The sequence below is a fragment of the Rana temporaria genome, chromosome 3 (assembly GCF_905171775.1).
Source record: "Rana temporaria chromosome 3, aRanTem1.1, whole genome shotgun sequence".
NCBI classification, from domain to species: domain Eukaryota; kingdom Metazoa; phylum Chordata; class Amphibia; order Anura; family Ranidae; genus Rana; species Rana temporaria.
The window spans coordinates 133,009,635-133,026,909 of record NC_053491.1 but is presented as its reverse complement, the minus strand read 5'-3'; the positions used below and the strand labels follow the sequence as shown (position 1 = coordinate 133,026,909).

At 40.4% G+C, this 17,275-nt stretch overlaps 1 protein-coding gene across 1 annotated transcript in view; it reads right to left on the bottom strand.

The window, feature by feature from the left end:
• The window catches only part of PCLO (piccolo presynaptic cytomatrix protein), a 398,487-nt gene that overhangs the window by 285,745 nt on the left and 95,467 nt on the right, over nucleotides 1–17,275 (bottom strand). The window lies entirely within an intron of this gene.

Sequence of the window (17,275 nt, the reverse complement as noted above, 5' to 3'; positions counted from 1 at the left end):
ACTTTCTGCTCTCCAGCTACATTGGTCGGGGCCCGGGGGAGGGGGGAAGGCTCAGAGAGGTCATACTGTTGGGTCCCATGGCTTAATGAGAATTGTAAGTAGAGCACCTGTGTACTGCTCTGCCTGTGAGCGGCTCAACAGACTACTTTTCCCGAGCATGCACCTTTCCTCTTCGGCCGCCAATCTCATCGGGACTCTAAGTGTAGGCACAGATTGGAGGGAGATTGGTCATGCAGCCCTGTCATCACTCGCCCCCAGCTTAAATCCACTCGCCAAATGCTAGTAGGTGAGTGGAAATTTTGAGGGCTGCTCTATTGCCTTCTTCCCTTTATTGTGTATTTTAAATTTGATTTTCAATTATTATTTTTTTTAAGGGGGAGGAGGGTCTTGTTGTAAATCATATTATTTTTTTATAGAAAATTACTCAGACCCCCCAAATAGTATATATGTTTTTTTAGCAGAGACCCAAGGGAATACAATGGCTGTTGTTGCAACTTGTGCACAATGTCACACTGTATTTGTGCAGCAATTTTTCTTTCAGTCCTGTGAAAGTTAACAGCAGTGGCTACTATAGAACAAAGCTGCACTGCCAGCCCACACCTTTTACACCTATGAGCTGCAGTACATGCACATTGCTAAAGTGCAAGTTAGGGTGCCATACATGTGTAAGTGTATTGTGGTCACTGTCATTTTTAATTTCACCCAAATGTACAAAAATAATGCAACTGTGCAATTAAACACAACTCATGGTAATGTACTACAATGTAGAGTTTTGCTCTGTGCCGGTAAAAATAGGGCAATTGCATTTTTTCATCCATTGGGGTTCACTGGAAGCCCATTCCAATAAATGGGCTACCTTGACACAGTGGGGGTTATTTACGAAAGCCAGATCCACTATGCACTACAAGTGCACTGCAAGTGCACTTGAAAGTGTACTTGGAAGTGCAGTCACTGTAAACCTGAGGGGGACATGCAAGGAAAATAAAACACATCATTTTAGCTTGCACATGATTGGATGATAAAATCAGCAGAACTTCCCCTCATTTCAGATCTTCACTTCAGATCTACAGCAACTGCACTTACAAGTGCACTTGCAGTGCACATGTAGTGCAAAGTGGATTTGCCTATAGTGAATAACCCCCAATGTCTGTTAATGCACGACGCTGGATCAAAAAATCCTGAATGGGGCTTTAAAGATTTTTCCACTGACTTATGCAACTTAAAGCATTGTAGAGTAACCGATCCTCAAAGTTCGCAACAGGAACGCCGATGTTCCGATTTGGTCACTTTTTTTTACCAGCTTATGGCACCTGCGGTTTTCTTACATTAGAAGGCTCAAATACAAATTCTGTCTAACCTTAAAGTAGAACTATAGGCAAAACTTTTTTTTCATTTTGGATAAAGTAAGGGAGGGTAATAACCCCAGTCAATTTTTTTTATTGCCATTAGTGTTCTATTGGTGAGATTTACCTTCACTTCCTGTCCCATAGCCAAAACAGGAAGTGAGAGGAAATTCCTGCAAAATAGGGAAATCCCTTGGAGCCCCCCCTAGGTCATCAGAACTAGTGCCCCCATTGGAAGATTCCCCCTCGATTAAATTTCTTGGGAGAATTCAATCTTTTGGGATTTTCTTTTTCTTCCACTTTTGATGATAATGATAAACAGGACAAATAGAGAGGGTGACTCTGTCCAAAACTAAAAAAAACAAGTTTTACCTTTAGTTAAAACTTTAAATCACCTAAACTTTGATCTCACTGTGGGTATCACTATTGACTTTCAATACAGGGGTGATGTGTTCTCTCACCACACACCATCACACTAGATCCTTAAAACTTAAAGCGGAGTTCCGGCCACAATTTCACTTTTTAAATATAAATCCCCCTGTAATACACAAGCTTAATGTATTCTAGTAAAGTTAGTCTGTAAACTAAGGTCCGTTTTGTTAGGTTGTTACAGCATTTAGACACTTTATAAAATAGAAATTGACTGGGGCCATCTTAAGTGTGGGCATCATGAAGCCAGACTGTATGACTTCCTGGATTTTAGCCTTGCAGATCTCGCACATGCTCAGTGCTGCACAAGCAATGTAATAGTTTTCAGATCAGGTTTCAGCACCTGTACTGTCCAAGTCACATGATTCTTCGAGACTGGGGAGTGCACAGATTCCTGGAAAGTTACACCCACTACATTCCCAGGAGTCTGTGCGGTGAAGCTTAAGCACCTAGGTGAAGGAAGAGGGAAGATTAACTATTCTGCCTAGCAACAACACTTTGAAGGCATCTAAAAAAAAAAATGTTCTTAAAGGACTAATGACATTTTTTTTAAACTACTGATGTAATGTTATATTTATGAGTGGAACTCACACTTTAACTTTTCTTTTAACAACTAAAATAATGAAATAAATAGTATTGTGACTGAGAACAGAAAGTACTCTCTGTATTTTAGAGCACCATTTCTTACGACATAATGTAATAAAATGTCATATCAAAGTGAATATGGAGGAGGATGACCATATTTGAGCATACAGCTATCACATTGTTTCAGAGGGATCCCTCTCCACCCCCCCATGTGAAGGAGCACAAACTCTGAAAATAGCAGGCATGATTACATACTGGTGTCTTGTTTCCTGCTACGTATAAGGCATGTTTAATGTAAAATTACATTGCTCAGTTACTTTCTATTCTAAATTGTAAGTGGGACTAGGCAACAATATCAAGACTGTAATCATATGAAAGAGAAAATCTTTGTATCTATAGTTTTTTTTTCCAGTGCTAATGGAAATAAAATTGTGCCTATCTTATTTCGTTCATGATGTATATATGAACCCCTGTGCAATGACGGATACCATCACTCTCGCTAAGTCCTTTTAATGGCTTCAACAGGATGAGATAGCAGTGCATTACATGAGTTCAGTAATTTAATGAGGATCCATTGTAATCTGGATCATTTCCATTGATTCTGCAGAATGCACATCAACTGGTGCTACAGATGATGGTCTTTAGGCTTCTAGTATCAGGGATTATCAGGTTGCTAATGGAGAACATCTGGTTTAAGTAGGACGGCATTACTTATTTGCTGCTGTCAGGAGCAACATTTAGCCCTATTTGAAACCTTATGCTCAAAAAGGTTAATAATAAAACCAGGAAAGAATTATATACAGAACAAACAAAACATTAACAAATGACTTTTGCCAAGGTCAGATGCATGCACAATTATAAGAGCTATTGGAAATATTTCTTAAATATGGCACAGCCAAAAATAACTAATACATGATAGAAGTAGGCAGCATTGGCCAAGCCTACTGTCAATGAATGGCTTGGTATGCAAATGGTTCTGGCACAAGTTAAGCCTCGTACACAAGACCGAGGAACTCGACGGGCGAAACACATCGTTTTCCTCGTCAAGTTCCTTGTTAGGCTGTCACGGAACTCGACAAGGCAAGTTTCTCCATTCCCGTAGAGGAAAAAGAAGACATGCTCTCTTTTTGGCTCGATGGGATCCTCGACAGTTTACTCGACGAAAAATGTACACACGACCGGTTTCCTCGGCAAAAAAATAATCCCAGCAAGTTTCTTGCTGGTTTTTGCCGAGAAACTTGGTCGTGTGTACGAGGCCTTACTAGAAACGTAGGACACGCTGGAGTTGATTTACTAAAAGCAAATAGACTGTGCACTTTTCAAAATGCAGTTGCACTTTCAAAGTGCAGTTGCGCCACAGGTTAGTAAATGAGCAGAAGTTTTGCTGACTTCCTTCATCCAATCATGTGGAAGCAAAAATTCTGTTTTTTATTTTCCTTGCACGTGATTGGGTATGCTTTGCAAAGTGAAGCTTTACCTCATTTACTAAGCTCTGGAGCAACTGCACTTTACAAAGTTCACAGTCTATTTCCCTTTAGTAAATAAGCCCCACAATCACCTATGACTGTTAGTATTTTGGTTCTAGATGTACTAATACAGGTCAAGCAACCAGTCTTTTTACATCTCTTCTTCCTGATTTGGATTGTCTTGTCTAACTATGACGTCTCTGATCTTGTTAGTCTAATGTTGCGTACACACGATCAGGCTTTTGCCCAGCCAAATCACATCAGAATTACGATGGAATTCCATCGTAAAAATATAGAACATGTTCTGTATCTAAACTCGGATGGAATTCATCGGAATTTACGATGAAAAAACTCAGATGGGGCTACACACTATCGGAAAATCCAATGGAAAAAGTCAATCGGAAATTCCGATCGTGTGTACGGGGAATAATACTCATAGGAACGGGCAACAAGTATAAGGCCCCGCCAAACACATCGAGTTCCTCGGCCAGTTCAGCCCTGAAGCCGCCGAGGAGCTCGGCGGGCCGAGAGCTCCCATAGAACAACGAGGAAATAGAGAACATGTTCTCTATTTCCTCGTCGAGCTCCTCGTCGGCTTCCTCGGCCGAAAGTGTACACACGACCAGTTTCCTCGGCAGAATTCAGCCAGAAACTCGGTCGGAAGCCGAATTCTGCCGAGGAAACTGGTCGTGTGTACGGGGCCTAAGTCTACCCATGCCTGTAGTCTGTACTTTATGAAAATATTTCCCCAAATGAGTTTATATTTATGCTACTGTAAACTCTGCACAGTAAAAATACTTATTTTTAAAACATAAATAATAACATACAATACAAGATTGCTTATTACATTTTGATTAGATCTGGCTTCCCATCCCCAGTGCCTTGCTTTGAAAACTGCTGTCTTCAGCAGTGGAAAATATGACTCCAGCGACCAGATGGGAAGTTCAGAACTGCTCCTTCAGCTTGTTAAGATTAGTCTCTTGTTCACATAGAGAATAGAGCTGCTGTTGAAAAGTAGGAAGAATTCTGGCTCTGGGCTGCAACAATCTAAGAATCATGCTACCTATCTGGAGTACTTTCTGAACGCAAGCAAAGCAAGTCAATTTATTCACATAGTTCATTGGAATCCCATAGCATTCAGTCTCAGTACTGCTATTCCCTTCTACTAAGCATGCAGTACTATTTCCATGAGCCATAGCACTTTTATGTTATGTATAGAAATAATTATTTGTCTTGCCCTTGGGCATGTTATGAAAGATACTACTATATCTATTAATAATTTGACAAGTTTTATATAAAAGTGTACATATATTTCAAGTTTTCTTAAAAGTTCCTAAAAGTTTCTTAAAAGTTCTTATACAATATGTGGCATTAGCTAGCTTGTTTCATAAGCTAGATAATGATATTTTCATTATGTTATTCCCAAACCAGATAACACCATCATTGCTTATGTGCAAAGAAAGCAAATATATATAATGGTAAGATTTAAGCCATCAAATGTTTACAGATTGTCTACTGTAATGCAGTTGAAGTAGCATACAAGGTTCTATCCAGCCTTATAGGCTTCTGAGTGATTGCATCCCAAACACACATGATTCTTAACTTAAGCCAACCCTTACGCTGTTTCCTAAAGCTAAACATAACCTATAAATTAAACTCTTAACTTAAAGCCCAACTCTGGGCCATTTTTTAATGTCCCCATGGTACCTAATGCTGCGTACACACGGTCGGAATTTCTGATGGAAAAAGTCAGATGGGAGCTTTTCATCAGATATTTCAACCGTGTGTATGCCCCATCTGACTTTTTCCATCTGAATTTCCGATAGACTTAGATAGAGAGCAGGTTTTTAATTTTTCAGACGGAAAAAAATCCTATCGGGAACTCAGTTTGTCTGTATGGAATTCCGACGGGAAAAAAACACACATGCTCGGAAACAATTTGATGCATGCTCGGAAGCATTGAACTTCATTTCTCTCGGCTCGTCGTAGTATTGTATGTCACTGTGTTCTTGATGGTCGGAATTTAGTGTGACCGTGTGTACGCAAGACAAGCCTGAGCAGAATTTCGTCGGAAAAACCATCCGATTTTTTTCAACGTAAAATCCAATCATGTGTAAGCGGCATAACATGAAAAGACAGCTCAGGCTGCAATACTCAGCATCAGTTTAAAGGGGTTGTAAAGTCAAACGTTTTTTTTTTATCTAAATGCATTCTTTAAAAAACAAATAAAGCTTTTGTAAAACACAAGAAAAACTATCCCATTATGGAGTAGATTAATAAACAAACTGTGCACCATCTTACCTTTTTAATCATTTGTATTTCCTATAGATGGATAGATTTAATTTATTTAGATAAACAGATATTAATTTATATATATAAAAAAAAATAAAAAATTCTTCAGTTGTTTCCTGGTTTCTAGGCCAAAATTATTTCATACATCACAAGTCATCATGGACATTTTTATTTTCATCTAGAGGAGGGGAGGAGGATCTGTCTCAGCAAAGCAACCCCACCTGCCTCCATGCTTGAGCTAGAGATAGATTGATTCCAGGAAGTAAATACTTTATGAATCATCTTACGTTACTCTAGATCAGTGGTTCTCAACCTGGGGGTCGGGAAACCCTCGGGGTCAAATGATGATTTGCCAGGGGTCACCAAATCCTGGGCTGTTCCTGAAGCCCGCACCGCTCTCCCAGTCTTCTTGCGGCTGCTCAGCAGGGCTATCCCTGGAGCCGGTGACCATCCAGCTGGGCTGTTCCTAGAGAACACGGCCGCCCACTCAGCCTCGTCGCAGTCGCCCATTCAGTTCACGGCATGGGTTGGGGGGCAGAGACTAGAGGTTCGCTAACTGGTGAGGATTGTGAGGTGGGAGGGGCTGGAGGAGACCCTATCTCCTGGTTTCAGCATAGGTGTCACTGCTATGAGATGCCACAAAGTCGGAGATACAGTGAGTAACACTACCTGTGATTATAGTTGCCATTAAAAGTCCTCACTACAGTTATCAGATCAGCGGATGACCTTGATCAAGAGCACCGAAGTTGGCCAATCAGAACTCCCCCCAGCACTGCCACTGATCCCGCCCTCTCCTCCACCAAGGAGTAGGAGAAGGAATTAAAATAAAGAATAAATGGAAGGGAGAGGAAAAGAGGTGGAGGAACAAAGAAAAAGGGAGAGAAAGAATAAGAGAGAAAACAAGAAAGATGGCTAGAGAGAGGGATGGGGGAAAAAACAAGAAATTCTGATAGCGATAGATAAAAGGGAAAGGAGAACAAAGAGAAAGAGTGGTACATCCTAAAATGTACAATAAGGGGTTTTAATACTGTACTAGTGGAGGGGACTCAGGGAGCGCTAAATTTATGTGGGTTAGGGGCGCAAATTACGTGTCTTGCCTTGGGTGCTTACAACCTACGTTACGAAAATAATTTTACTGTTAGGGGTCCCCACAACTTCGGAAATTTTATCTGGATGTAAATCCTCTGCTATACCCAGTGAAGTGAACAGCCTCAGGTTAGAAACAAATTTATCCAGGGGGTCACGGCACTAAAAGGTTGAGAACCACTGCTCTAGATGGCTGCAGCTAGAAATGTTAGGGGGGGGTGTTTTTCAAACTGACTTATCAGAAAAATAAAGCATGGAGACATGGACGGATGGATAAGTTTGCTTTTAATATCAAAGATTTATTAAACAGCTCTTTCCATTTGTTACAGTTAGGCTACAGTTAGGCTAAATTCATACCTATGTGTGTTTATGAAATGCAGTAAAACCACATATTGCATTTGCTATGCCATGCGTTGTGAATGGTATCCCAAACATGGCAACCAGACATGCATTTTTCCACATGACATTTTTTTTACAACAAATGTGACAAAACAGGCAGGAAAACATGCAAAACAGAACACTGCAAAAAGCTACATTCGCTACTTTTCCCGCATTTGTTACACATGGAGCAATCCATTAAAAATGAAAAAAAAAAAAAAGAACCATAAAAAGTGTGTTATTAAATTGCTAGATGTAAATGGGACTTAAGTTCTGCTTTAACACATCTTCCACATATAATGAGGGACTTTATTTTATGATGCAGTCTGGTTCCAGCCATGCTATCCAAGGAAATTCTGACCCTTAGAACCCCTTCTTAAAAATTGAAACGAATTATACTGCTTGCTTTATGGACTTGTGGCATCAGGATTTTAAGTGAGCAGCTTAATACAGAAATGTCTTTCTCTTCCCTTTTATACCACGGTTAATTCCAGGGCCTATTGGTTATCACGGTTTGATTGATTGTGATTTTTCTTTGTATTTTATATCCTTTGTATACCTGCTAAGCCCAAGGTTAAAGATTGAAAGATATGTGCATTAACATTCCTTTCTCATGCTGACTTAAGAATCTTTAGTAAAATACTAATTTACTTTGCTAGTTTGGTGTCTGCCATTGCATTTCTTCTTTGAATTATGTTCGAAACTAGGGTGTCAGAGGTGTCGGGAAGGTTGCAAAGTCAGGGCAACCTTTGGGGAGAGTCGTCTTCCAGTGGCCCTTACGGCCGTGGCGCTACATTGAAAATAAAGAAACATGCCAGAAGGGTACCAATTTGCTTATTAAGGTTTCTTTAGTTTCATGAAAAATAGGTCAAAGCTCAAACTGTTATTTATTTCAACATTTACAAATATTTTCAGGTACACGGATAGATCTTTATCAAAAATCTTCTAAAAGAGTGCTAGATGGAGATAGTGTTTATCACCACTGCACAGAGATGATTTAAGGTCAGCCAGAAGATATGATAAATTATTTCCTTGAGTATATATAACTGTCATTTTGAAGGGTGTAAACTACATAGTTCCCTTGAGTTTTGACTGCTTGCCCTGACATATAAAAAGTTACAGTACATCATCAGTCATCATGAAAAACTACACAGAAATCCAGGAGTACAATCAAGTGTTATCACTGATAACTGTCCAGCTTGCATTTTTCTCTATCTTTTTGCACTGTAACTAATGTTTATTATAGTAAAAGATTATGTCTGATTTTGAATCTCAAAGTGGTACATTGTTTTGCATGGAAATTTAGCATTTTACATTGTAGGCCTGTAATTCTTGGGAATAATTCACTTAAACAAGAGTCTAGGAGATATCCCAGGTATGATAAAGTTTAAAACACAAATTTATAAATTATAATATAGTAAATAACTATAAAAAATTATATAAAAAATAATAAAATAATAATAATACATTTTATTTAATAACGTAATCAAATCAAAAACACAGAAATGTGGTGCAGAATTGTCGATGTCATCACTTTCAGTGTCTCATGACGAATTTCCCCACGAATCACTATTGCTCAATTCTGCAAGTGATTCTAATTAACTATCGCTGATTTCTAGCTGGTCTAAAAGCGCTTTGGAACGTAAAGGGATGTTTTTCGGATGCCATGGACATTCTCAAGTTTCCAGGCAGTACATATGATACAAAGGTGCAGGTAGGGCACTGGACAAAGCACTAGGGACAAATCAGAGGTGAAATTATTTGATACAGTAATGTAATCTTACAGTTTACAGTGTACTGTATCTGTTATATTTTTTGTACTTTTTTGAATTTGCCACCGGGCTCTGCCCCCATGTGTTGCGACGCTCGCATGAAATGGAGCCTGGAACATTGATGAATCAGGCGGAGGATACGGCGGAGGATACAGCGGGGGACATCGCAGGATCCTGGGGACAAGGTAAGTAACCTGTACCAAGATACTGCGGTGTAATCCTGAGGGTGGCTCAGGGTTACTGCTCTTGGTACTGAAAATTAACCCTGAGCCACACTCGGGATTACTGCTAGGTAGGTTAAAGGAGATCTATAGTCATAGGCCCAGATTCACAAAGCACTGACGCCAACGTATAACAAGTTACGCAGACGTAAGTGCAAATGTGCGCCGTTGTATCTGTGCGCCAGGCCCACAAACTAATATGCGCCTAAAAACTTTCCTACGCCGGCGTAGGGTGGGCGCACATTTAGGCTGGACGCATGGTGGTGCTTCCATTGATCAGCCATTCAAATATGCAAATTAGGGAAATACGGCGATTCACGAACGTGCGTGTGCCCGGCGCATGCTACGTGAGATGCGGGTAAGTTGTACGCCCGGCGTAAATTTATGCCCCATAAAGGAGGTGCAACCCGGCAACAGACATGCACAGGTCTGCACCAGGGAACACAAGCCGACATATTTTGTGTTGGACGTGTGTCTGGCTGGGCGTACGTTATGTTCACGGCGTACGCAGTGATCCAGCGTAGCTTAGGCAGTTGTGCCGGCGTGGTTGTGAGCAGGCGCATGGGGGGGTGCTGTCGTCATGGAGCATGCGCAGTTCGTAATACGTACCTGTCTGCCACTCGGCCCATCATTTGCATGGGGTCACACCTCATTTGCATGGGTTCATGCCCACTTCCACCTACGCCGATGTACGCCTTCAAAACCCACGCCACGCTGGTGCACCATTGGGAGCACTGGCTTGCTGAATGCAGTGCTTGCCTCTCTGCGCTACGTTGGCATAGCGTACATTGTTTGCCCTATGGCAGCGTAATGTGAGCCCTGCTCTCTGTGAATCTGGGCCATAAACTTTTATTTTATAACATCAGTATTGTAATAGCAATACAAAGTTCTGCCTGTCTGCTAGCAATCTCTTTCCACATATTCCGGGATTCCCTGCATGCCTTGCAACTTCTGCAACTTCTTAATTTTTTTGTTTTACTTTCAATTTCTAAGGACTACATATCTCATAAAACCTCCCTGCCTGCAAACAGTGATTTCTGTACTTACTGTGTCTCCTGCAACACCTTCTCTCAGCATCTCTATAATTCAGAAGGCAAGCTCTGTTAAATGTATGACACAGCAAGGGCATATTCACAGATCACAGTGACTACAGTATGTGTCACAGAATTAAAAGACGTAAATGTGTGGGATTCTTCACAAAGTAAGTATTCAAACTTTACAAGTGTTCAGGTTAATAGGAGTGGGCTAGAAATAACTGAATACACTGTGGAAATTATTTTTGATTTAAAATGTTGACCACAGATACACTTTATCTAAGGGATGACTAAGAGGTGGCAAGTGCACTATAAATGCTACACAGTATTAGACTTTTGATCATTCATCTGCCTAATGTGGGTCTTTCTTATGTTATTAGTGAGGTTTGATGAACCCCAAACTATGTGAAGAGAATGAGGGAGTTATACTGAACATGTGCCATCCTAATTCCTTCAACATTTGCATGTCAATAACAAAACGATTAGAATTAAAGTGGTTCTTAAAGCTGATGTTTTTTACCTTGTGCATTATATACATAAAGGTAGAAAACCTACAGTGAGCAGCTCCCCCCTCAGCACCCCCCCAATACTTACCTAAGCCTGATCTCATCCAGTGTAGTGGAAAAGAACTGCAGCTCTCCTAGGTTTCTCCCTCCTCATTGACTAAGATGCAGCAGCAGGAGCCACTGGCTGCTGTCAAATGCAGCCAGTGAAGAAGTGGAATCTGGCCCAGGATAGAGCATGTATGAGAGCCCCTTAGCAAGCGGCTAAGGTGAGGGGCCCAGAGCGTTGGTAGGGATCTGAGAAGAGGAGGATCGGGGCTTTGCTCTGTGCACAACCATATTTTTTTTAAATTAGTATTTTATTTTACAAACACTTTTAAGCTGAATTCCAGGAATTTAGACACACTGTAAAAAGTGCAGGGATACTATGAGTTAAGTTCTATGAGATTCAAGCCAGCAACTAGACTTATCTCCATTTTTTACATCTGACATCTGAGTTGTATATCCTGTGATGCTGCCAGGCCCTTCCATCAGGCTGTACAAAGTGTTTTGGAACTGTCAGTCAAGGATCTGGTCCACCCGAAGGCATTGGTGGGTGGATCAAATCCTTGACTGAAAGCTCTACTCTGGCTTTGCATAGACTGGGGAAAGGACTGGTGGTGTCACATGTCATGGAACCCACTCCAGATTAGCCTCATCCCCAGCCCGGTCTGTGCTACAGCAAAGAAAAGAAAGTCATGTGACTCAGATTGAATAAAGTTGTATGTAAAAAGGTGCAGAAAAAATAATGAAAGCTACTATGCAATTACCTCAATATACTCAAAATGTGAATTTATGGGTAGCTGCCTACATTGATATGTGTCCCCATACCTTTACAAATACAAAAAAGAAAAATACAGTGCTACCATGGATAACCCCACTGACAACCTGTTGAATAATAAATGCAAAAATGTGTAAAAAACATATAATATGCTAAATTAAATAAAATGAGGAGTGATGGTGAGACACTCTGTAGAGAGGTGTCCTGATTACCTTCTGTAAATATACCTTTAGATACCCAATGTGCTAATATAAATAGAACCAAATTTTCCCAATATAAATATCATGTAACAATAATGGATGGTGTTACCCTGAATAAACATATGTACTTAAATGTCCGTCTCTAAATAAACAATCCTGAAACGGAAATCTGCAGTCCTTTGCAACTCTTTAGTAAATATAAGATACAAACACAATACAAATAATCATTAGCAATAATAGTGTCACTTTCTAAATTAATTAGCACGTGTTCTTAAAGCGGTAGTTCACCCCCCCCCGACACATTTTACCATCGAGACAGGCATTGTAGCGCGAGCTACAGTATGCCTGTCCCGATTTTTTTAACTCCGTACTCACCTTGTACTCGGACATCGTAGATTTCGGCTCCCGCGGGGAATGGGCGTGCCTATGGAGAGGGAGGATGATTGACGGCCGGCCCTGGCACGTCACTCTCCCCGAAGACAGCCGGAGTAGGTCTCGGCTCTTCACGGCGCCTGCGCACAGGTTATGCGCACGCGTCGTGAAGACCAAGCCTATTTCGGCTATTTCCGGAGAAGCGTGACGCGCCAGAGCCGGCCGTCAATCATCCTCCGTCTCCATAGGCACGCCCATTCCCCGGTATCTTCGATGGACGACTACAAGGTGAGTACGGGGGTAAAAAATGCGGGACAGGCATACTGTAGCTCGCGCTACAATGCCTGATTTTAAGGTAAAAGAAAAAAAATTTTTTTTTTTTTGGTCGATAGGGTGAACCCCCGCTTTAAGTGACAGACTCAAAATTAATAATCCTAAAACAAAGCTTCAATTTGCAGTCCTTTGTAGGTCCTTTGCTACTTCCATATATGCACACAGCAAGTCTTTTTTATTTTTTATGTAGTTCTCCTTTAACTATGCTCTATAATACAGTACCATGCAATTTCTAAACATGTGATTTGCGATACACCATGTGAATCCTCCACTGGTATTATTAGCATTTCACCTTTATACAGTATGTGGACCTATATAGCAATAGGTCAAAAGCGCAATCCCCTTTTAGTTGGGACCAACATATGCACTTTCATGCACATTTCTGGATCCACTCCTTATAATGTGGGGTGCAAGGTAACTTAAATGTGCACTGAAACTAGTGCACACAGATAAAAGCATATAAGTTGGACACTAGCCCCTAAATGAGCATAGAAAATCGTCTTCACCTTGCTGATGATATCATCCAGTCGGAGAGGTGAAGCCAATATTTTATGCTTTATTTAATGCATTAATAGTCTCAGACTGTTCACACAGACCTTGTAAATAAAATCTGCAACTTTCCATGACAATATACAGTATTTACCTATACCAACTACACATGTAAATCACCTGATATAAGACATCAAATCTACAGTCTTAAAACAGACACCCTTTTTTGGAAAGCTAGAAAATTACTCCAAGACACAATTGACGGCTTTGATTTTAATATGTCATTCAGTGTTGGGGCATTGCTGTAAATGAACTGCAAAATTCAACTCCAATTTGACAAATCCAAACTGTCACTACTGTTTACACTGCTTGACATTTTACATATGAAACTTTGAGAAACAATGAGTGAAAATTTCCAAATTAAATCTTTATGGTTGTCATAGCTTATTGCTCTCTGACCCATTGTAAATAAGACCAAAGATGCATACTTAAGTACATAGTAAAAGGGAAACTTTGCTGAGAGAAGCATGGAGGCTACTCTAGTTACAGTAATTAAGAAACAAGACATCTTTTAGGTCCTTTATGCATCCTCACACATTTGACAGCTTCTACATCACATTCAAGTGGGAAGACCATTGCATCTGCAGAACAAGTTGTGGAGAGTAATCTGTGATGCCTGTGTACAGGCAATTTAAGGATTTTTGATATTTGATGGATGAACCACTGAAATTTCAGACACTGCTGGGCTCTGAGGAAAAAGGTATGCCTTCGAAACGCGTCAGACGGCAGTGGTCTTTTTTAAATCTCCTCTGGTACCATCTCGAGTCTGTGGTCTTCAGACCAATTACTGTCATCTGGAAATTACCTGTATTTCGAGTTTTTACCATCTGTTTGTGAGTAGTTCTTTATACTTTACTTTTAATAAATATACCCAAGGATATCGCCTTCAGGCGATTCAGTTCACATTTGTAGCGCTATACAAGTTTTTCACTCACTCACTCATAATGCACAAGATCGGTGCACCCTCTTTTTCTTTTTTTGTTTGACTGTTAGGATACCCCTATCCTTGAGGGCAGCAAGGCCTGTGACATTGTCCATTACAAGCTCTAGTCTATCCGGTACTCACTCGTTTTTCTACTATCAAAAAATCCTCTGGCTGGATCCTGGCTCTGCATGCACACTATTTGCCATGGCTTCCAGCATCAATTTCAGAGTGCCAAATAATGGGAAAGATATAACATGGAAAACCTCCTCCTTATGAAGCAGTGTTTGTTTAAAACATTGAAATAACTTAAAAACATTTAGAATTATAACAGAACTTCAAATTGAACATGAATTATGATGATCACTTGTGCTCTTGGGAAAGTCAGACAATGAAGTGGGCAAACTGTTTCCGAGCTGACCAGGCTACTTTGAAGTTTTATAATAATTTAAATTTTTTTGTTTTAAATAAACACTGTTACTTGAGCTAAGCTCTTCTGCGTGATTTCTCTCCCATCACTAGGCACTCTCATAAGTTGCACAGAACCTGTAAACAACAGATGATCATCTCTTTTGGGCACTCAGGGCCAGATCTGCAGAGCCATTTACACATATTACACATAATGAAGAGGAACTGCACTGTAGTAGCTGTGCCCAAAAAGGAAGGCAGAGGGCAAATGACTAGTCAACAACATAGCAGATGATTTCCCTGCAGCTGATCTTTCCCACATTACTGACTTACATGCCTTCATGTAAGTAGTCAGTGTCAGTGGCAGAAGTGCCTTGGATCTCACTCTACAAATATACAACTAGGAGGCTGATAGCACAGGAATGCCTAGGCAAACTCACATACCAAGCAGCTCATGAGGCCAATAGCACATAAATGCCTAGGCACAGGAGGAATTCAAGGCAAAAGGAAATTTTTTCAGGGTACTAAACATTCCCTATAACATAGAAAATATTTACTTTTTAAGTTCAAGCTCACTTTAAGACATTTAGGTAAACATAGGCAAATATTTAGAAATGTGACCCATTCCTGATTCTTCAGGATTATCTAAGAAAGTCTAAAATCATGTGGATAGCTTTTATAATCTCTATTATAAAGCAAGTTTGTCACAAATCTGAGCAATTCAAACTGAACATATGATGGAAAAAATGCATAAAGAAGTTATCTCCTGTAAAAAAACACACACTTCAAAATGGGCAGTAGGCAGTTACACAAATAATATAGGCAGCTCATCTTAAAGTCTTTAACCCCCCTGGCGGTATTCCCGAGTCTGACTCGGGGTGAGATTTTTGGGCTACGATCAGTAACCTCGAGTCAGACTCAGGCTCGCTGAATCCACAGGCTTGGTTAACTTACCCTTAGTCTAAGCAATCTGAATGTTTTACATGCCTGAGAGAGAAAATTATTGCTTAAAAGCATTTGCCACGGTTTTCTTTTGCCTGGTTTCCGTCATTGCTATTAATGAGGGTATTCTGCTAAGGGCTATTCATGGATTCATGGACCGCACTGTGTGAGCGAGAGGGACCTCGCTCGATTCACACAGTGCCTCTGTGTGCCGCCGATCTCCGTTCCCTGCGACGTTACGACGCACGGGAGCGGAGAACGGCGCCAAATTCAAAAAGGTAAACAAACACAATACATACAGTATACTGTAATCTTAGAGATTACAGTACTGTATGTAAAAAATACACACCCCCTTTGTCCCTAGTGGTCTGCCCAGTGCCCTACATGTACTTTTATATAATAAAAACTGTTCTTTCTGCCTGCAAACTGTAGATTGTCCATAGCAACCAAAAGTGTCCCTTTATGTCAAAAATGGTTTTAGAGCAGCTAGAAAAAAGCGATAATAAATTATAATCACTTGCAGAATTGTGCGATAGCAATTTGTGGGGAAATTCGTCATAAAAAAATAAAAGTAATGACAGCGACAATTCTGCAACTGAGCAAATTTCAGTGATTGTGAGTTGATTACATCATTGAATAATTTTTATTATAATTATATTATTTGTTATAATTATTTATAATTATTTATTATATTATAATTTATAATTTTGTTTTAAAAAAAAATCATACCCGGGATGCCTACTAGACTCTTGTTTGGTCAGATTTAAGGGAGTTATTCCAAAGAATTACAGGCCTACAGTATAAAATGCCACATTTCCTTGCAAATAATGGTACAGCTTTCAGCACCTTTTTTCTGAAATAATCATACTGCCAGGGAGGTTAAGTTCACTTTTGAAAAAAAAAATGTTGTGGCCACAGGCAAAGACAAGGAACTGTACTAATTTTTGTGTCTTCTTGGGATGAGCTTAGACTTTAAATTCAACTTTTTCTTCAAAAAGCCTACTTGTTAACCGAACCCCAACCTCTTTCTTTGCTTTAAGGGCTAGTTTACAACAGCATTTGCCTTCTGAGGGGTGACCCACAGTGCAGTCACAGGGAAGAGGGGGGCAACTGTGGCACAGCCCCATTCAATTGAATTGGTTGGGTTCAGCGGGCAGGACTGTCTGGCGAACACAACAGGGGGTTTAATTCTTACCATGCAAACGCCATGTGTACAGCCCCATCTGCTGTCATGCAGCTCCACCGCATGTTTTCACAATTCCCCCAAACATAATGCCTTGTACGCACGATCGGAATTTCCGATGGAAAAAGTCAGACAGAATTTCTTTCATCGGATATTCCGACCGTGTATGTGCCCCAAAATTTCGAAAATTACATTTGTCTGTAGGTAACTCCGACGGAGAAAAAAACACGCATGCTCAGAATCAAGTTGATGCATGCTCGGAAGCATTGAACTTAATTTTTCTTGGCTCGTCGTAGTGTTGTACGTCACCGAGTTCTTGACGGTTACAATTTGGTGTGACAGTGTGTATGCAAGACAGCTTGAACGGAATTCCATCGGAAAAATCCGTCTGAGTTTATCCGATGGAAAATCCGATCGTGTGTACAAGGCATTAGTGT